Source organism: Prionailurus bengalensis, chromosome D4 (assembly GCF_016509475.1).
Source record: "Prionailurus bengalensis isolate Pbe53 chromosome D4, Fcat_Pben_1.1_paternal_pri, whole genome shotgun sequence".
NCBI classification, from domain to species: Eukaryota; Metazoa; Chordata; class Mammalia; order Carnivora; family Felidae; genus Prionailurus; species Prionailurus bengalensis.
The window spans coordinates 23,145,899-23,166,214 of record NC_057359.1 but is presented as its reverse complement, the minus strand read 5'-3'; positions in this window follow the sequence as shown (position 1 = coordinate 23,166,214).

Sequence of the window (20,316 nt, the reverse complement as noted above, 5' to 3'; positions counted from 1 at the left end):
GCACTGCTTTCAGGGTACATTATTTTGGCCCCTACAACAGGCACCCATCTGTAATCTAGAGTGCAACGGGGAAGCAGAGGGATGGTAGCATTCCCCCTTCAGGAGTCCTTGGTTGGCTGATTGGTGGTCATAGCAACTTCAAGAAACACCTCCGGTCACTTTGACACCAGGAACCTTTGATATATCCTGCACAAGGGATGCCACCTGGGAGTTGGGGGGCATTCTCAGGGTTAATGGACATTCTCTCTCTTTTCTCTCTACTTTTCTCCTAAGGAGAAGCATGGGAGCCTCTTCTTCTGTCCCCAAGGAATCTCCCTTCGGATGCCTTTTGGCCCACTGGAAACAATTTGGATTACAAGAACTAAAGAAGAAAAACTAATCTCCTACTGTAACAAGACATGGCCTCAGTACCCCTTAGGAGACGAGGAAAGTGGCCATTAATGGGACATTAAGCTTCAATATGATCTATTGTTTGAATCTCTTCTGCAAGAAGCAAGACAAAGACTGAAGTCCCCTATGTCCAGGCTTTTATGGCTCTAAATGAAGAATTGGACCTGAGGGCCTCTTGCAGAATGTGCCTAATGACCTAGCAGGTTAATAGACCCACTTGGGACATATTGGATAATGATTGTCTAAATAGGTCCATTCCTCCTAGTAAGCCTTGGCTTCGGGGGCAATCACTGGCTTGTCCAAACAAAGAGGATGCTTGTTGTTACTATCCCTTCTCCTTATAGACCCCAAGACCGCTCTGCCTCCAGTCCAGCTAGACATACTAGGAGTGGAACCCCCTATCTTGCAGGAGTTCCACCCAAGTTTGGAATGCGTCCTCTTAGGGAGGCCACTAATGGAGAAATGGGCACAATTAGAGTCCATGTGCTCTTCTCCATGACAGACCTAGCTCAGATAAAATAACAACTAGGACAGTATTCTGAGAACCCTTCTCAACTTATTGAGGACTTTCAACAAGTATCTATTATGTTTGATTTCACTTGGCAAGATATATATATCATACTAGCTCATTGTTGTACCCCCGAGGAAGAAGAACAAATTTGGGCATGAGCCCAGGAGTTCGCTAATGAAGTAGCGATGAGAGATAGTGAACGCTATCCAGTGGGGGGCTCTGCTGCTCCAAACACTGAACCCCATGGGAACTACCAGGAGGATAATCATGGAAGGGAAAGACAAAATTGTATGATTATCTACCTGATAGAAGGAAAGAAAAAGGGGTTCCCTAAACCTGTATACTGTGACAGGATTCAATGGGTCACCCAAGGAGTTGGTGAAAATTTCAGTGTCAATTAGTAGAAACTATCCATGACTATACAAATTTGGGCCTAACTACACCTGAGGGAGTGACCATTTTATTTTATTTTTTTTTTTTATTTTATTTTATTTATTTTTTTTTCTGAAATTTATTGACAAATTGGTTTCCATACAACACCCAGAGCTCATCCCAAAAGGTGCCCTCCTCAATACCCATCACCCACCCTCTCCTCCCTCCCACCCCCCATCAACCCTCAGTTTGTTCTCAGTTTTTAACAGTCTCTTATGCTTTGGCTCTCTCCCATTCTAACCTCTTTTTTTTTTTTTTCCTTCCCCTCCCCCATGGGTTCCTGATAAGTTTCTCAGGATCCACATAAGAGTGAGACCATATGGTATCTGTCTTTCTCTGTATGGCTTATTTCACTTAGCATCACACTCTCCAGTTCCATCCACGTTGCTACAAAAGGCCATATTTCATTTTTTCTCATTGCCACGTAATATTCCATTGTGTATATAAACCACAATTTCTTTATCCATTCATCAGTTGATGGACATTTAGGCTCTTTCCATAATTTGGCTATTGTTGAGAGTGCTGCTATGAACATTGGGGTACAAGTGGCCCTATGCATCAGTGCTCCTGTATCCCTTGGATAAATTCCTAGCAGTGCTATTGCTGGGTCATAGGGTAGGTCTATTTTTAATTTTCTGAGGAACCTCCACACTGCTTTCCAGAGCGGCTGCACCAATTTGCATTCCCACCAACAGTGCAAGAGGGTTCCCGTTTCTCCACATCCTCTCCAGCATCTATAGTCTCCTGATTTGTTCATTTTGGCCACTCTGACTGGCGTGAGGTGATACCTGAGTGTGGTTTTGATTTGTATTTCCCTGATAAGGAGCGACGCTGAACATCTTTTCATGTGCCTGTTGGCCATCCGGATGTCTTCTTTAGAGAAGTGTCTATTCATGTTTTCTGCCCATTTCTTCACTGGGTTATTTGTTTTTCGGGTGTGGAGTTTGGTGAGCTCTTTATAGATTTTGGATACTAGCCCTTTGTCCGATATGTCATTTGCGAATATCTTTTCCCATTCCGTTGGTTGCCTTTTAGTTTTGTTGGTTGTTTCCTTTGCTGTGCAGAAGCTTTTTATCTTCATAAGGTCCCAGTAATTCACTTTTTCTTTTAATTCCCTTGCCTTTGGGGATGTGTCGAGTAAGAGATTGCTACGGCTGAGGTCAGAGAGGTCTTTTCCTGCTTTCTCCTCTAAGGTTTTGATGGTTTCCTGTCTCACATTTAGGTCCTTTATCCATTTTGAGTTTATTTTTGTGAATGGTGTGAGAAAGTGGTCTAGTTTCAACCTTCTGCATGTTGCTGTCCGGGAGTGACCATTTTAAACCTGCATTTCATAAACCAATCCGCTGCACCTGATATGTCAGAAACTAACTAAAATGGCTTTAGGCCCTCAAACTCCTACTCAATACCTCTTGGAGGTGGCTACAGGAGCTTTTAATAATAGAGATATGGCAGTTAGACGGGGACAGGACCAGAGGGCTAAATTACAGGGTAAGATATAGGCTCAAATATTGGCTGCCACTATTGTGAACTCCCAACAACACCGGACTAACCACGGGCAAGGTCAAGGGTGGACTCCAGATAAAAGATCAGGTAAGACCCCATGTTTCAGATGTGACCAAGTGGGATACTGGAACAAAGAATTTCTCAACAAGAGCTCTCTTTCTGGACCATGTCCTGCTTGTAAAGAGGAAGGACAGTGGAAGAGAGACTGTCCTCATCTCCAGAGAAAGGGGAGGTCAGGCACTCACTTCCCTGCCCAAGAGCTGACACTGGAAAATCCGACATGATGGGTCCCTGAGGCTGGTCCAGCTCCCTCTGACATCAAGATGACTGAGCCTCAGATTATCCTGAATGTGGGAGGTAAGTTTATCAATTTCCTTATTGATACAAGAACCACTTACTCTGTTCTTATTCATCATTCCAGTCCTACTTGCCTTTCTAACCATTAAATTGTTGGCATAGAAGGGGAAACTAAAACATGCCATCAGACAATGCCTTTCACCTGTAAATATAAAAATCAATCGGTTACTCATGTTTTCCTAATTCTTCTGTCTTGTCTCACTCTATTACTTGGATGAGACTTAATGTATAAACTGGGAAGCAGATTTCCTCTTACTAAAGAAGAGGGTGGCTTATTCTCTTTAATACTTGGAGAGCTAAAGCCTTACCTTGACATCCCTGGTGATGCCAACTGGTTATGATATTGGATTTAAAAGATGCCTTCTTTTTCATTCCTCTGAGTCTGGAAATGCAGCCACTATTTGCCTTTGAGTGGGCCTCACCCTCTAGCCCACAAGCTGCTCAATTAACTTGGACAGTCCTGCCTCAGGGATTTCAAGACAGTCCTCAATTATTCAGGGCTGTACTCAGCAAAGATCTTCATGATATCGCCCTGCCTCAAGGACCTATAGTCCAATATGTGGATGATATCTTAATCTGTGGTCCCACAAAAGAAATGTCTGATAGCAATTCCATAACTTTAATTTCTTGGCAGACAGGATATCGTGTCTCTCCAAAAATGGTGCAAATATCCAAACAAAAGATAAAATATTTGGGATATGAGCAAACACCAGGTCACCACTATACCATGTCCTTTGACAGGAAAAAGGCTATATTACACCTTGGACACCCAACTCCAAAAAAAAAAAAAAAAAAAGTACTTTCCTAGGTATGGAAGGTTTTTGCCATATATGGATTCCTGGATTTCCCCTTAATTGAGGAAACTTTACTCTGGATAAAAGCTTACCAGCTGGTTTTTCAAACATTAAAGGCTAGGCTTTCATCAGCCCTGGTTTTGGAAAAAACTTTTACTTTATACGTACCAGAGAAACAGGGACAAGCCTTGGGAGTTCTTACTCAGAAGTTAGGAAATGAGACAAAAGCGGTGGACTCCGTTTCAAAGTCACTTGAAAAGTAGCCCCAGGGTGGCTGCTTGTCTTCCATCAGTGGCTGCAACAGCCCTCCTGATAGACGAGGCCTCAAAATTTAGTATGGGACAGTCCCTGACAGTGACGACTCCACATCGAGTCCAGAGTGTCCTAGAGACTAAGGGCTACCAATGCATGATGGGAGGCCAACTAACTAAATACCAGGCTATGCTTTTAGATATGCCTGAAATAATCCTTAAAGCATGCCAGATTCTAAACCCAGCTACCCTTATGCCTGGACCTGACATTTATACTTCCAGGATAGAGCATGATTGCTCACAAATTATTGATCTTGTTTACTCTAGCAGGCCAGATTTAAAGGACTCCCCTATTAAAAATGCAGATGACAGTTGGTTTACTGATGGTAGTCGCTTCATGGATAAAGGAGAAAGAAAAGCTGGATATGCAATAATTTAATTAAGACCACTGAGGCAAAAGCCCTTCTACCAACACTTCTTCTCAAAAGGCTGAACTAAATAGCACTTACTCATGCTCTTCAATTGGCAAAGGGTATGAAAATTACTATTTCTACTGACTCCAAATATGCCTTTCTGGTGTTACATGACCATGGAGCAACTTGGAAGAAAAGGGGACTGTTATCAAGCCATAATTCCCCAATCAGATATGGGCCTGAAATTCTTGCTCTTCTTGAGGCTGTACACCTACATAAGGAGGTAGCTGTGATTCACCTGAAAGGTCATCAAAGGATACGACCCTAGAATATAAAGGAAACAATTTAGCAGACTGTGCAGCCAAATTGGCAGGACAAAATAAACAGACACTAAATCTAATGCCAGTCTTAACCTCAATGGAGTCCATAACTCCAATCTATTCAGACCAGGAGATCCTCATAGCCCAGAAATGAGGTTACACTAAAGATACATGGAACTGGTTTGTTAACAGCGAGGGAAAAATCTTTATACCCAAAATTAATCAATGGAAGGTAATACAAGGTTTACACCAAGCTACCTATTTGGGCAAAGATGCTCTAAGACGTTTAATCAGCAATGTGTTTGATGGAGAAAATTTAACAGCTACGATAAAACAGGTCTGCCAATCCTGTGTTGTTTGTGCACAGGTAAACCCAGAGAGTGCAGTCTGCACCCACCCCCACTTTTAAACCAAACCAAAGGTGTGGATCATATCCAAGAGAGGACTGGCAGCTTGATTACACAGATGCCTCTTTGCAAAGGCTATAAATTCCTATCAGTGTTTGTTGATACTTTCACCGGGTGGATGGAGGCCTTTCCATGCAAAACTGGAAAGGCCAAAGTAGTAACCAAAGTTTCACTATGAGAAATTATTCCCAGATTTGGCCTTCCGTAATCCCTGCAAAGTGACAATGGTCCTTCTTTTACTGCACAAATAACCCAACAAATAGCACAGGCTTTAAAAATCAAATATTTTCTAAATTCAGCTTCGCATCCACAATCTTCTGGAAAGGTGGACAAAGCTAATCATACTTTAAAACGACACCATGCTAAACTTAGCTTAGAGACCCAGCAAAATTGGGTTACTCTTTTACCAATAGGACTTTTCAGAGCAAGAACCACTTCAGAGCAACCTCTGGGACTCAGCCCTTTTGAGTTGTTATATGGAAAACCATTTCTTACAGTGGACTTGTTAGTAGATGAAGATTATAATATATTATTAAATTATTCACTTGAGGCTGATCTAATTCATAAGTTACTTAGTATGGTTTTGATTTAACTGTAACTGAAAACCCACCCCATGTAAGTCCTAGAGACATGGTTTATCTAAAGGATTGGAAGTCAAATACAGCAGGAGACTGAACTCCAAAATGGAAAGGCCCATATTGGGTCATATTATGTATTCCCACTGCAGTAAAATTATAGGGGCAATCTTCATGGACTCACATATGCAGAATAAAACCTATACCTCCTTCACAGGAAGCAATGAGCAAACAAATGTGCCTTCTTGTTCCTGTGATCCTGTAGAAGATCTCAAACTCCTCTTCAAAAGACAATGAAGGTTGAATATTTTCTCTTTATTCTCTATGCACGTATCTTAGCTGACAAATTCCTTTCTGCAGTGGGCACAGCATTATGCCAAACTACAAAATCAGATGGCTTGCTGGATGTGTGGAGTTTTGCCCATGTTGAGTACATCTAGTACGAGGTTACAACTGGCACTCCCTGTATGCTTACATTTCAGAGATAATATATGAAGATACTATATTTCAAGATAAACCTATTACCAATCAAAATGTTTCTTCCCAGCCCATGATGAATAAAACGTGGAATTTGTGGGGACATAACCAGACTTTTTCATACCCTCAAACTATTAGAATATTAACTGATTTTGCAAAACCACAAATTAATGTCCACCAACAAGTGCCTAAGTTACAAAACCCTACTTATCACTATACTGAAAATGACATATCAAATTTGAGATATATTCCTATGGCTCACACCCACCATTATACAGCTCAGCCAAAAGGCAGTTTTAGGCTAGGAACAAAGAAATCATACATATGATACCTGGGCAAGTAACACACGTTATCTAGGTTGGCTACCACTAGAAACATGCTCCCAAACAATTGTACTTCAGGCTACCAACTGGTTTGCTACTATTTGGATAGGGCGACCTGGGATCAGATGGCTAGCTCCAAATGGAACTAACTGGATATGTGGAACTAATATATGGCCCTGGCTCCCTCCAGGATCAATAGGTCATTGTACCTTAGGTTTTCCCTGGATTCATGGGCACATGGCTAAAATTATCACTACCCCAGCTAACTTTCCAAATTCATTTTTTAAAACATAATTCATTGTCAGATTGGCTTACATACAATACCCAGCGCTCATCCCAACAGGTGCCCTCCTCAATGCCCATCACCCACTTTCACCTCCCTCCCCACCATCAACCCGCAGTTCTCTGTATTTAAATCTCTTGTGGTTTGCCTCCCTCCCTCTCTGTTTGTAACTATATTTTTCCCCTTCCCTTCCCCCATGGTCTTCTGTTAAGTTTCTCAAGATCCACATATGAGTGAAAACATGTATCTGTCTTTCTCTGACTGACTTATTTCACTTAGCATAATACCCTCCAGTTCCATCTGTGTTGCTGCAAATGGCATCATTTTATTCTTATTGCCAATTAGTATTCCATTGTATATATAAACCACATCTTTATCCACTCATCAGTTGATGGGCATTTAAGTTCTTTCCATAATTTCGCTATTGTTGAAAGCACTGCTATAAACATTGGGGTACATATGTCCCCTATGCAACAGCACTCCTGTATCCCTTGGGTAAATTCTTAGCAGTGCTGTTGCTGGATCATAGGTAGTTCTATTTTTAATTTTTTGAGGAACCTCCATACTGTTTTCCAAAGCAGCTGCACCCTTGAACACTGCAAGAGGGTTCATGTTTCTCTACATCCTCACCAGCATCCACAGTCTCCTGATTTGTTCATTTTACCCACTCTGACCAGCATGTGGTTGTATCTCAGTGTGGCTTTGATTTCTATTTCCCTGATGATGAGTGATGTTGAGCATAGTTTCATGTGTCTCTTGGCCATCTGGATGTCTTCTCTGGAACAGTGTCTACTCATGTATTCTGCCCATTTCTTCACAGGATTATTTGTTTTTTGGGTGTGGAGTTTGGTGATTTCTTTATAGATTTTGGATACTAGCCCTTTATCCAATATGTCATTTGCAGACATCTTTTCCCATTCCATTGGTTGCTTTTTAGTTTTGTTGACTGTTTCCTTTGCATTGCAGAAGCTTTTTATCTTGATGAAGTCCCAATAGTTCATTTTTGCTTTTAATTCCCTTGCCTTTGAAGATGTGCCGCATAAGAAATTGCTGCAGCTGAGGTCAAAGAGGTTGTTGCCTGCTTTCTCCTCTAGGGTTTTGATGTTAAACAGCCCTTAATAAATATAAAAGAATTGAGATCAAACCATGCACACTTTCAGATCACAATGCTATGAAACTTGAAATCAACCACAGGAAAAAGTTTGAAAAACCTCCAAATGCATGGAGGTTAACGAACATCCGACTAAAGAATGAATGGGTCAACCAGGCAATTAAAGAAGAAATTTAAAAATATATGGAAACAAATAAAAATGAAAACACAACAATCCAAACCCTCTGGGATGCAGCAAAGGCAGTTCTAAGAGGAAAATACATTGCAATTCAGGCCTATCTCAAGAAACAAGAAAAATCCCAAATACAGAATCTAGCAGCACACCTAAAGGAACAAGAAGCAGAATAGCAAAGATACCCCAAACCCAGCAAAAGAAGAGAAATAATAAAGATCAGAGTAGAAATAAACAATATAGAATACACACACACACACACACACACACACACACACACACACAAACAGTAGAACAGATCAATGAAACTAAGAGGTGGCTTTTTGAAAAAATAAATCTCTAGCCAGGATTCTCAAAAAGAAAAGACAGAAGACCCAAATCAATCACGAATGAAAGTGGATTTATTACAACTAATCCCTCAGAAATACAAGCAATTATCAGAGAATACTATGAAAAATTGTATGCCAACAAACTGGACACCCTGGAAGAAATGGAAAAATTCCTAAACACTCACACACTATCAAAAATCAACTGAGAAGAAATAGAAAATTTGAACAGACCCATAACTAGTAAAGAAATTGAATCAGTTATCAAAAATCTCCCAACAAATAAGAGTCCTGGACCAGATGGCTTCCCTGGGGAATTCTACCAGACATTTAAAGCAGAGTTCATATCAATCCTTCTCAAGCTGTTCCAAAAATAGAAATGGAAGGAAAACTTCCCGACTCATTCTGTGAAGCCAGCATTACTTTAATTCCCAAACCAGACAGAGACCCCACAAAAAAGAACTACAGGCCAATATTCCTGATGAACATGGATGCAAAAATTCTCAACAAGATACTAGCAAATCAAATTCAACAGCATATAAAAAGAATTATTCACCAGGATCAAGTGGGATTCATTCCTGGGCTGCAGGGCTGGTTCAATATTTGCAAATCAATCAGTGTGATACATCACATTAAAAAAAGAAAGGATAAAAACCATATGATCCTGTCAATAGATGCAGAAAACATTTCACAATATACAGCATCCTTTCTTGATAAAAACCCTCAAGAGCAAGACCGGAAGATGGCGGTGTAGGAGGACGCTAGGCTCACCGCACGTCCTGCTGATCACTTAGATTACACCTACACCTGCCTAAATAACCCAGGAAACCGCCAGAGGATTAGCAGAACGGAGTCGCCGGAGCCAAGCGCAGACGAGAGGCCCACGGAAGAGGGTAGGAAGGGCAGGGAGGCGGTGCGCGCTCCACGGACTGGCGTGAGGGAGCCGGGGTGGAGGGGCGGCTCGCCGGCCAAGCAGAGCCCCCGAGCCTGGCTTGCAAAAGCGGAGGGGCCTGACGGACTGTGTTCCGAGAGCAAGCGCGACTTAGCGTCTGGGAGGTCATAAGTTAACAGCTCTGCTCGGAAAGCAGGAAGGCTGGAGGACAAAGGGAGGGAGAGCTGCTGAGCCCCCAGACGACAGAGCTCAGTTTGGTGGGGAACAAAGGCGCTCGCCAGCGCCATCTCCCCCGCCCATCCCCCAGCCAAAATCCCAAAGAGAACCAGTTCCTGCCAGGGAACTTTCTCCCTCTGTGCAAACACCCAACTCTGTGCTTCTGTGGAGCCAAACTTCCGGCAGCGGATCTGACACCCTCCCGCTGCCACAGGGCCCCTCCTGAAGTGGATCACCTAAGGAGAAGCGAGCTAAGCCTGCCCCTCCTGCCCCTGTGCACCTTGCCTACCCACCCCAGCTAATACGCCAGATCCCCAGCATCACAAGCCTGGCAGTGTGCAAGTAGCCCAGACGGGCCACGCCACCCCACAGTGAATCCCGCCCCTAGGAGAGGGGAAGAGAAGGCACACACCAGTCTGACTGTGGCCCCAGCGGTGGGTTGGGGGCAGACATCAGGTCTGACTGTGGCCCCGCCCACCAACTCCAGTTATACATCACAGCACAGGGGAAGTGCCCTGCAGGTCCTCACCACCCCAGGGACTATCCAAAATGACCAAGCGGAAGAATTCCCCTCAGAAGAATCTCCAGGAAATAACAACAGCTAATGAGCTGATCAAAAAGGATTTAAATAATATAACAGAAAGTGAATTTAGAATAATAGTCATAAAATTAATCGCTGGGCTTGAAAACAGTATAGAGGACAGCAGAGAATCTCTTGCTACAGAGATCAAGGGACTAAGGAACAGTCACAAGGAGCTGAAAAACACTTTAAATGAAATGCAAAACAAAATGGAAACCACCACGGCTCGGATTGAAGAGGCAGAGGAGAGAATAGGTGAACTAGAAGATAAAGTTATGGAAAAAGAGGAAGCTGAGAAAAAGAGAGATAAAAAAATCCAGGAGTATGAGGGGAAAATTAGAGAACTAAGTGATACACTAAAAAGAAATAATATACGCATAATTGGTATCCCAGAGGAGGAAGAGAGAGGGAAAGGTGCTGAAGGGGTACTTGAAGAAATCATAGCTGAGAACTTCCCTGAACTGGGGAAGGAAAAAGGCATTGAAATCCAAGAGGCACAGAGAACTCCCTTCAGACGTAACTTGAATCGATCTTCTGCACGACATATCATAGTGAAACTGGCAAAATACAAGGATAAAGAGAAAATTCTGAAAGCAGCAAGGGGTAAACGTGCCCTCACATATAAAGGGAGACCTATAAGACTCGTGACTGATCTCTCTTTTGAAACTTGGCAGGCCAGAAAGAATTGGCACGAGATTTTCAGTGTGCTAGACAGAAAAAATATGCAGCCGAGAATCCTTTATCCAGCAAGTCTGTCATTTAGAATAGAAGGAGAGATAAAGGTCTTCCCAAACAAACAAAAACTGAAGGAATTTGTCACCACTAAACCAGCCCTACAAGAGATCCTAAGGGGGACCCTGTGAGACAAAGTCCCAGAGACATCACTATAAGCATAAAACATACAGACATCACAATGACTCTAAACCCGTATCTTTCTATAATAACACTGAATGTAAATGGATTAAATGCGCCAACCAAAAGACATAGGGTATCAGAATGGATAAAAAAACAAGACCCATCTATTTGCTGTCTACAAGAGACTCATTTTAGACCTGAGGACACCTTTAGATAGAGAGTGAGGGGATGGAGAACTATTTATCATGCTACTGGAAGCCAAAAGAAAGCTGGAGTAGCCATACTTATATCAGACAAACTAGACTTTAAATTAAAGGCTGTAACAAGAGATGAAGAAGGGCATTATATAATAGTTACAGGGTCTATCCATCAGGAAGAGCTAACAATTATAAATGTCTATGCACCGAATACCAGAGCCCCCAAATATATAAAACAATTACTCATAAACATAAGCAACCTTATTGATAAGAATGTGGTAATTGCAGGGGACTTTAATACACCACTTACAGAAATGGATAGATCATCTAGACACACGGTCAATAAAGAAACAAGGGCCCTGAATGAGACATTGGATCAGATGGACTTGACAGATATATTTAGAACTCTGCATCCCAAAGCAACAGAATATACTTTCTTCTCGAGTGCACATGGAACATTCTCCAAGATAGATCATATACTGGGTCACAAAACAGCCCTTCATAAGTTTACAAGAATTGAAATTATACCATGCTTACTTTCAGACCACAATGCTATGAAGCTTGAAATCAACCACAGGAAAAAGTCTGGAAAACCTCCAAAAGCATGGAGGTTAAAGAACACCCTACTAACGAATGAGTGGGTCAACCAGGCAATTAGAGAAGAAATTAAAAAATATATGGAAACAAACGAAAATGAAAATACAACAATCCAAACGCTTTGGGACGCAGCAAAGGCAGTCCTGAGAGGAAAATACATTGCAATCCAGGCCTATCTCAAGAAACAAGAAAAATCCCAAATACAAAATCTAACAGCACACCTAAAGGAACTAGAAGCAGAACAGCAAAGGCAGCCTAAGCCCAGCAGAAGAAGAGAAATAATAAAGATCAGAGCAGAAATAAACAATATAGAAACTAAAAAAACTGTAGAGCAGATCAACGAAACCAAGAGTTGGTTTTTTGAAAAAATAAACAAAATTGACAAACCTCTAGCCAGGCTTCTCAAAAAGAAAAGGGAGATGACCCAAATAGATAAAATCATGAATGAAAATGGAATTATTACAACCAATCCCTCAGAGATACAAACAATTATCAGGGAATACTATGAAAACTTATATGCCAACAAATTGGACAACCTGGAAGAAATGGACGAATTCCTGAACACCCACACGCTTCCAAAACTCAATCAGGAGGAAATAGAAAGCTTGAACAGACCCATAACCAGCGAAGAAATTGAATCGGTTATCAAAAATCTCCCAACAAATAAGAGTCCAGGACCAGATGGCTTCCCAGGGGAGTTCTACCAGACGTTTAAAGCAGAGATAATACCTATCCTTCTCAAGCTATTCCAAGAAATAGAAAGGGAAGGAAAACTTCCAGACTCATTCTATGAAGCCAGTATTACTTTGATTCCTAAACCAGACAGAGACCCAGTAAAAAAAGAGAACTACAGGCCAATATCCCTGATGAATATGGATGCAAAAATTCTCAATAAGATACTAGCAAATCGAATTCAATGGCATATAAAAAGAATTATTCACCATGATCAAGTGGGATTCATTCCTGGGATGCAGGGCTGGTTCAACATTCGCAAATCAATCAACGTGATACATCACATTAACAAAAAAAAGGAGAAGAACCATATGATCCTGTCAATCGATGCAGAAAAGGCCTTTGACAAAATCCAGCACCCTTTCTTAATAAAAACCCTTGAGAAAGTCGGGATAGAAGGAACATACTTAAAGATCATAAAAGCCATTTATGAAAAGCCCACAGCTAACATCATCCTCAACGGGGAAAAACTGAGGGCTTTTTCCCTGAGATCAGGAACACGACAGGGATGCCCACTCTAACTGCTGTTGTTTAACATAGTGCTGGAAGTTCTAGCATCAGCAATCAGACAACAAAAGGAAATCAAAGGCATCAAAATTGGCAAAGATGAAGTCAAGCTTTCGCTTTTTGCAGATGACATGATATTATACATGGAAAAACCGATAGACTCCACCAAAAGTCTGCTAGAACTGATACATGAATTCAGCAAAGTTGCAGGATACAAAATCAATGTACAGAAATCAGTTGCATTCTTATACACTAACAATGAAGCAACAGAAAGACAAATAAAGAAACTGATCCCATTCACAATTGCACCAAGAAGCATAAAATACCTAGGAATAAATCTAACCAAAGATGTAAAGGATCTGTATGCTGAAAACTATAGAAAGCTTATGAAGGAAATTGAAGAAGATTTAAAGAAATGGAAAGACATTCCCTGCTCATGGATTGGAAAAATAAATATTGTCAAAATGTCAATACTACCCAAAGCTATCTACACATTCAATGCAATCCCAATCAAAATTGCACCAGCATTCTTCTCGAAACTAGAACAAGCAATCCTAAAATTCATATGGAACCACAAAAGGCCCCGAATAGCCAAAGGAATTTTGAAGAAGAAGACCAAAGCAGGAGGCATCACAATCCCAGACTTTAGCCTCTACTACAAAGCTGTCATCATCAAGACAGCATGGTATTGGCACCAAAACAGACACACAGACCAATGGAATAGAATAGAAACCCCAGAACTAGACCCACAAACATATGGCCAACTCATCTTTGACAAAGCAGGAAAGAACATCCAATGGAAAAAAGACAGTCTCTTTAACAAATGGTGCTGGGAGAACTGGACAGCAACATGCAGAAGGTTGAAACTAGACCACTTTCTCACACCATTCACAAAAATAAACTCAAAATGGATAAAGGACCTGAATGTGAGACAGGAAACCATCAAAACCCTAGAGGAGAAAGCAGGAAAAGACCTCTCTGACCTCAGCTGTAGCAATCTCTTACTCGACACATCCCCAAAGGCAAGGGAATTAAAAGCAAAAATAAATTACTGGGACCTTATGAATATAAAAAGCTTCTGCACAGCAAAGGAAACAACCAACAAAACTAAAAGGCAACCAACGGAATGGGAAAAGATATTTGCAAATGACATATCGGACAAAGGGCTAGTATCCAAAATCTATAAAGAGCTCACCAAACTCCACACCCGAAAAACAAATAACCCAGTGAAGAAATGGGCAGAAAACATGAATAGACACTTCTCTAAAGAAGACATCCGGATGGCCAACAGGCACATGAAAAGATGTTCAGCGTCGCTCCTTATCAGGGAAATACAAATCAAAACCACACTCAGGTATCACCTCACGCCAGTCAGAGTGGCCAAAATGAACAAATCAGGAGACTATAGATGCTGGAGAGGATGTGGAGAAACGGGAACCCTCTTGCACTGTTGGTGGGAATGCAAATTGGTGCAGCCGCTCTGGAAAGCAGTGTGGAGGTTCCTCAGAAAATTAAAAATAGACCTACCCTAAGACCCAGCAATAGCACTGCTAGGAATTTACCCAAGGGATACAGGAGTACTGATGCATAGGGGCACTTCTATCCCAATGTTCATAGCAGCACTCTCAACAATAGCCAAATTATGGAAAGAGCCTAAATGTCCATCAACTGATGAATGGATAAAGAAATTGTGGGAGGTGCGGCAAGATGGCGGCTTAGGAGGACGCTGGGCTCACCGCACGTCCTGCTGATCACTTAGATTCCATCTACACCTGCCTAAATAACCCAGAAAACCGCCAGAGGATTAGCAGAACAGAGTCGCCGGAGCCAAACGCAGACGAGAGGCCCACGGAAGAGGGTAGGAAGGGCGGCGAGGCGGTGCGCGCTCCACGGACTGGCGGGAGGGAGCCGGGGCGGAGGGGCGGCTCGCCGGCCAAGCAGAGCCCCCGATTCGGGCTTGCAAAAGCGGAGGGGCCGGGCGGACTGTGTTCCGACAGCAAGCGCGACTTAGCGTCTGGGAGGTCAGAAATTAACAGCTCTGCTCGGAAAGCGGGAAGGCTGGAGGACAAAGGGAGGGAGAGCTGCTGAGCCCCCTGACAACAGAGCTCAGTTTGGTGGGGAACAAAGGCGCTCGCCAGCGCCATTTCCCCCGCCCATCCCCCAGCCGAAATCCCAAAGGGAACCGGTTCCTGCCAGGGAACTTGCTCGCTGCTCCGCGCAAACACCCAACTCTGCGCTTCTGCGGAGCCAAACCTCCGGCAGCGGATCTGACTCCCTCCCGCTGCCACAGGGCCCCTCCTGAAGTGGATCACCTAAGGAGAAGCGATCTAAGCCTGCCCCTCCTGCCCCCGAGCACCTTGCCTACCCACCCCAGCTAATACGCCAGATCCCCAGCATCACAAGCCTGGCAGGGTGCAAGTAGCCCAGACGAGCCACACCACCCCACAGTGAATCCCGCCCCTAGGAGAGGGGAAGAGAAGGCACACACCAGTCTGACTGTGGCCCCAGCGGTGGGCTGGGGGCAGACATCAGGTCTGACTGCGGCCCCGCCCACCAACTCCAGGTATACACCACAGCACAGGGGAAGTGCCCTGCAGGTCCTCACCACGCCAGGGACTATCCAAAATGACCAAGCGGAAGAATTCCCCTCAGAAGAATCTCCAGGAAATAACAACAGCTAATGAGCTGATCAAAAAGGATTTAAATAATATAACAGAAAGTGAATTTAGAATAATAGTCATAAAATTAATCGCTGGGCTTGAAAACAGTATACAGGACAGCAGAGAATCTCTTGCTACAGAGATCAAGGGACTAAGGAACAGTCACGAGGAGCTGAAAAACGCTTTAAACGAAATGCATAACAAAATGGAAACCACCACAGCTCGGCTTGAAGAGGCAGAGGAGAGAATAGGTGAACTAGAAGATAAAGTTATGGAAAAAGAGGAAGCTGAGAAAAAGAGAGATAAAAAAATCCAGGAGTATGAGGGGAAAATTAGAGAATTAAGTGATACACTAAAAAGAAATAATATACGCATAATTGGTATCCCAGAGGAGGAAGAGAGAGGGAAAGGTGCTGAAGGGGTACTTGAAGAAATCATAGCTGAGAACTTCCCTGAACTGGGGAAGGAAAAAGGCATTGAAATCCAAGAGGCACAGAGAACTCCCTTCAGACGTAACTTGAATCGATCTTCTGCACGACATATCATAGTGAAACTGGCAAAATACAAGGATAAAGAGAAAATTCTGAAAGCAGCAAGGGGTAAACGTGCCCTCACATATAAAGGGAGACCTATAAGACTCGTGACTGATCTCTCTTTTGAAACTTGGCAGGCCAGAAAGAATTGGCACGAGATTTTCAGTGTGCTAGACAGAAAAATATGCAGCCGAGAATCCTTTATCCAGCAAGTCTGTCATTTAGAATAGAAGGAGAGATAAAGGTCTTCCCAAACAAACAAAAACTGAAGGAATTTGTCACCACTAAACCAGCCCTACAAGAGATCCTAAGGGGGACCCTGTGAGACAAAGTCCCAGAGACATCACTATAAGCATAAAACATACAGACATCACAATGACTCTAAACCCGTATCTTTCTATAATAACACTGAATGTAAATGGATTAAATGCGCCAACCAAAAGACATAGGGTATCAGAATGGATAAAAAAACAAGACCCATCTATTTGCTGTCTACAAGAGACTCATTTTAGACCTGAGGACACCTTTAGATTGAGAGTGAGGGGATGGAGAACTATTTATCATGCGACTGGAAGCCAAAAGAAAGCTGGAGTAGCCATACTTATATCAGACAAACTAGACTTTAAATTAAAGGCTGTAACAAGAGATGAAGAAGGACATTATATAATAGTTACAGGGTCTATCCATCAGGAAGAGCTAACAATTATCAATGTCTATGCACCGAATACCGGAGCCCCCAAATATATAAAACAATTACTCATAAACATAAGCAACCTTATTGATAAGAATGTGGTAATTGCAGGGGACTTTAATACACCACTTACAGAAATGGATAGATCATCTAGACACACGGTCAATAAAGAAACAAGGGCCCTGAATGAGACATTGGATCAGATGGACTTGACAGATATATTTAGAACTCTGCATCCCAAAGCAACAGAATATACTTTCTTCTCGAGTGCACATGGAACATTCTCCAAGATAGATCATATACTGGGTCACAAAACAGCCCTTCATAAGTTTACAAGAATTGAAATTATACCATGCTTACTTTCAGACCACAATGCCATGAAGCTTGAAATCAACCACAGGAAAAAGTCTGGAAAACCTCCAAAAGCATGGAGGTTAAAGAACACCCTACTAACGAATGAGTGGGTCAACCAGGCAATTAGAGAAGAAATTAAAAAATATATGGAAACAAACGAAAATGAAAATACAACAATCCAAACGCTTTGGGACGCAGCAAAGGCAGTCCTGAGAGGAAAATACATTGCAATCCAGGCCTATCTCAAGAAACAAGAAAAATCCCAAATACAAAATCTAACAGCACACCTAAAGGAACTAGAAGCAGAACAGCAAAGGCAGCCTAAGCCCAGCAGAAGAAGAGAAATAATAAAGATCAGAGCAGAAATAAACAATATAGAAACTAAAAAAACTGTAGAGCAGATCAACGAAACCAAGAGTTGGTTTTTTGAAAAAATAAACAAAATTGACAAACCTCTAGCCAGGCTTCTCAAAAAGAAAAGGGAGATGACCCAAATAGATAAAATCATGAATGAAAATGGAATTATTACAACCAATCCCTCAGAGATACAAACAATTATCAGGGAATACTATGAAAACTTATATGCCAACAAATTGGACAACCTGGAAGAAATGGACAAATTCCTGAACACCCACACTCTTCCAAAACTCAATCAGGAGGAAATAGAAAGCTTGAACAGACCCATAACCAGCGAAGAAATTGAATCGGTTATCAAAAATCTCCCAACAAATAAGAGTCCAGGACCAGATGGCTTCCCAGGGGAGTTCTACCAGACGTTTAAAGCAGAGATAATACCTATCCTTCTCAAGCTATTCCAAGAAATAGAAAGGGAAGGAAAACTTCCAGACTCATTCTATGAAGCCAGTATTACTTTGATTCCTAAACCAGACAGAGACCCAGTAAAAAAAGAGAACTACAGGCCAATATCCCTGATGAATATGGATGCAAAAATTCTCAATAAGATACTAGCAAATCGAATTCAACGGCATATAAAAAGAATTATTCACCATGATCAAGTGGGATTCATTCCTGGGATGCAGGGCTGGTTCAACATTCGCAAATCAATCAACGTGATACATCACATTAACAAAAAAAGAGAGAAGAACCATATGATCCTGTCAATCGATGCAGAAAAGGCCTTCGACAAAATCCAGCACCCTTTCTTAATAAAAACCCTTGAGAAAGTCGGGATAGAAGGAACATACTTAAAGATCATAAAAGCCATTTATGAAAAGCCCACAGCTAACATCATCCTCAACGGGGAAAAACTGAAAGCTTTTTCCCTGAGATCAGGAACACGACAAGGATGCCCACTCTCACCGCTGCTGTTTAACATAGTGCTGGAAGTTCTAGCATCAGCAATCAGACAACAAAAGGAAATCAAAGGCATCAAAATTGGCAAAGATGAAGTCAAGCTTTCGCTTTTTGCAGATGACATGATATTATACATGGAAAATCCGATAGACTCCACCAAAAGTCTGCTAGAACTGATACAGGAATTCAGCAAAGTTGCAGGATACAAAATCAATGTACAGAAATCAGTTGCATTCTTATACACTAACAATGAAGCAACAGAAAGACAAATAAAGAAACTGATCCCATTCACAATTGCACCAAGAAGCATAAAATACCTAGGAATAAATCTAACCAAAGATGTAAAGGATCTGTATGCTGAAAACTATAGAAAGCTTCTGAAGGAAATTGAAGAAGATTTAAAGAAATGGAAAGACATTCCCTGCTCATGGATTGGAAAAATAAATATTGTCAAAATGTCAATACTACCCAAAGCTATCTACACATTCAATGCAATCCCAATCAAAATTGCACCAGCATTCTTCTCGAAACTAGAACAAGCAATCCTAAAATTCATATGGAACCACAAAAGGCCCCGAATAGCCAAAGGAATTTTGAAGAAGAAGACCAAAGCAGGAGGCATCACAATCCCAGACTTTAGCCTCTACTACAAAGCTGTCATCATCAAGACAGCATGGTATTGGCACCAAAACAGACACATAGACCAATGGAATAGAATAGAAACCCCAGAACTAGACCCACAAACGTATGGCCAACTCATCTTTGACAAAGCAGGAAAGAACATCCAATGGAAAAAAGACAGCCTCTTTAGCAAATGGTGCTGGGAGAACTGGACAGCAACATGCAGAAGGTTGAAACTAGACCACTTTCTCACACCATTCACAAAAATAAACTCAAAATGGATAAAGGACCTGAATGTGAGACAGGAAACCATCAAAACCTTAGAGGAGAAAGCAGGAAAAGACCTCTCTGACCTCAGCCGTAGCAATCTCTTACTCGACACATCCCCAAAGGCAAGGGAATTAAAAGAAAAAGTGAATTACTGGGACCTTATGAAGATAAAAAGCTTCTGCACAGCAAAGGAAACAACCAACAAAACTAAAAGGCAACCAACGGAATGGGAAAAGATATTCGCAAATGACATATCGGACAAAGGGCTAGTATCCAAAATCTATAAAGAGCTCACCAAACTCCACACCCGAAAAACAAATAACCCAGTGAAGAAATGGGCAGAAAACATGAATAGACACTTCTCTAAAGAAGACATCCGGATGGCCAACAGGCACATGAAAAGATGTTCAGCGTCGCTCCTTATCAGGGAAATACAAATCAAAACCACACTCAGGTATCACCTCACGCCAGTCAGAGTGGCCAAAATGAACAAATCAGGAGACTATAGATGCTGGAGAGGATGTGGAGAAACGGGAACCCTCTTGCACTGTTGGTGGGAATGCAAATTGGTGCAGCCGCTCTGGAAAGCAGTGTGGAGGTTCCTCAGAAAATTAAAAATAGACCTACCCTATGACCCAGCAATAGCACTGCT